Genomic DNA, 2,063 nt, shown 5'->3' on the forward strand with positions numbered 1-2,063 from the left:
CTATGCCAAAGACTTTGACTGTGTAGATCACAACAAATTGTGGAATATTCTTAAAGAGATGGGAATACCAGATCACCTGACCTGACTCCTGAAAATCTGTATGCAGTCAAGCAGCAACAGTTAGAATTGGACATGGAACAACAGACTGGTTTCAAACTGTAAAAGGAGTATGTCAAGGGTCTATATCGTCACCCTGCTTATTTAACTTATATGCAGAGTACATCATGAGAAATGCTGGGCTGGATGAAGCACAAGCTGGAATCAAGATTGCTGGGAGAAATATCAATAACCTCAGATATGCAGATGACACCACCCTTATGGCAGAAAGCAAAGAAGAACTGAAGAGCCTCTTGATGAAAGTGAGAGAAGAGAGTGAAAAAGTCGGCTTAAAGTTCATCTTTCAGAAAACTAAGATCATGGCATCTGGCCCCATCACTTCATGGCAAACAGATGGGGAAACAATGGCAACAGTGGCTGACTTTATTTTTTTGGACTCCAAAATCACTGAAGATGGTGACTGTAGCCATGAAATTAAAAGATGTTTACTTCTTGGAAGGAAAGCTATGACCAACCTAGACAGCATATTAAAAACAGAGATATTACTTTGTCAACAAAGGTCTGTCTAGTCAAAGCTATGGTTTTTCCAGTAGTCATGTATGGATGTGAGAGTTGGACTATAAAGAAAACTGAGCACTGAAGAATTGATGCTTTTGAACTGTGGTGTTGGAGAAGACTCTTGAGAGTCCCTTGGACTGCAAAGAGATCCAACCAGTCTATCCTAAAGGAAATCAGTCTTGAATATTCATTGGAAGGACCGATGCTGAAGTTGAAACTCCAATACTTTGGCCACCTGATGGGAATAAGTGACTCCTTGGAAAAGACCCGGATGCTGGGAAAGATTGAAGGCAGGAGGAGAAGGGGACGACAGAGGATGAGATGGTTGGATGGCATCACTGAGTCAATGGACATGAGTTTGAGCAAGCTTCGGGAGTTGGCGATGGACAGGGAAGCCTGGTGTCCTGCAGTCCATGGGGTTGCAAAGAATCAGACACGACTGGTCGACTGAACTGAACTGAACTGATTGGCTGAAAGCCTATCCATCCTCTCCCCATGAAGGATGTCTTGCTTTAGGAAATAAAAATATTCAAGTCTTCCCAAGTCTTCTTCTCCCCAGGAAACTGCTGTTTGGACAAGGCTAGCTGTTCCAGCTTTTTAGATTTGTTATCCTTTTAGTGGTTGATCCTTGCTTTCCTTAGAGACATAAACTAATTCAATTAGGATTCAGTCAAGTGTTGAAGGCCTATTCTGACCATAATAGGGGACTTGGCATGTTGTCTCTTCTGATCCACAAAGGTTCCATGGAAGAGATGGGATCAACATGGCTCCCCATGGTTAGGTTTTTTACAGAAGAGTATTCCAGATGGGGAACTTGAAGCATATTGCTTAAGCCGTTCTAGTTGGACTAGAAGATTACTATTGAGTATAGTCTGTGGGACAAGGTGAGAAAAGCAGATTTATCCTGTCAGCAATAAGAAGCCATGACAAGTTTTTCATGAGGGATGTGTAATCCTTGTTAAAAATCTGGCTAAAATCCCACTTGCTGTAGCCTATACTTAAAGTTCATATTGTAAAAGACTTTATAGCATCCCATTTTCTGTGCTTGCACTTTGTTTTTCCGACTAGACCATGAACTTTTATGGCAGAAAATCTCTTACTTTTTCTTGTCCTAGAGTGAGCAGTTCTTATTGAATTATTTTGAAAACATTCCATATTCCTTTAATCCAGCACTGGTTGGTCTTTTAATCAGTATCAGATTTTCCATCTCTTGAATTTTCAGACTGAATCTTGTAAGAGTGTGATCCAAGTTGGAAACTTACCTAATGGTTCCTAGTTAATATACTCTAGTTAATGCATGCCACTGTCATGGCCCACCCCCTTTTTTTTAAAAAAAATAGTGATGCAATGCTAACTCATGTTTATCTTGAGTTTATACAATCTTAAACCCTTGGCAAGGGATTTAGATATTTGTTGTGCAACACAATCTTTGGAAACTTGCCATAAAA

This window comes from Cervus elaphus, chromosome X (genome assembly GCF_910594005.1).
Source record: "Cervus elaphus chromosome X, mCerEla1.1, whole genome shotgun sequence".
Classification (NCBI taxonomy): domain Eukaryota; kingdom Metazoa; phylum Chordata; class Mammalia; order Artiodactyla; family Cervidae; genus Cervus; species Cervus elaphus.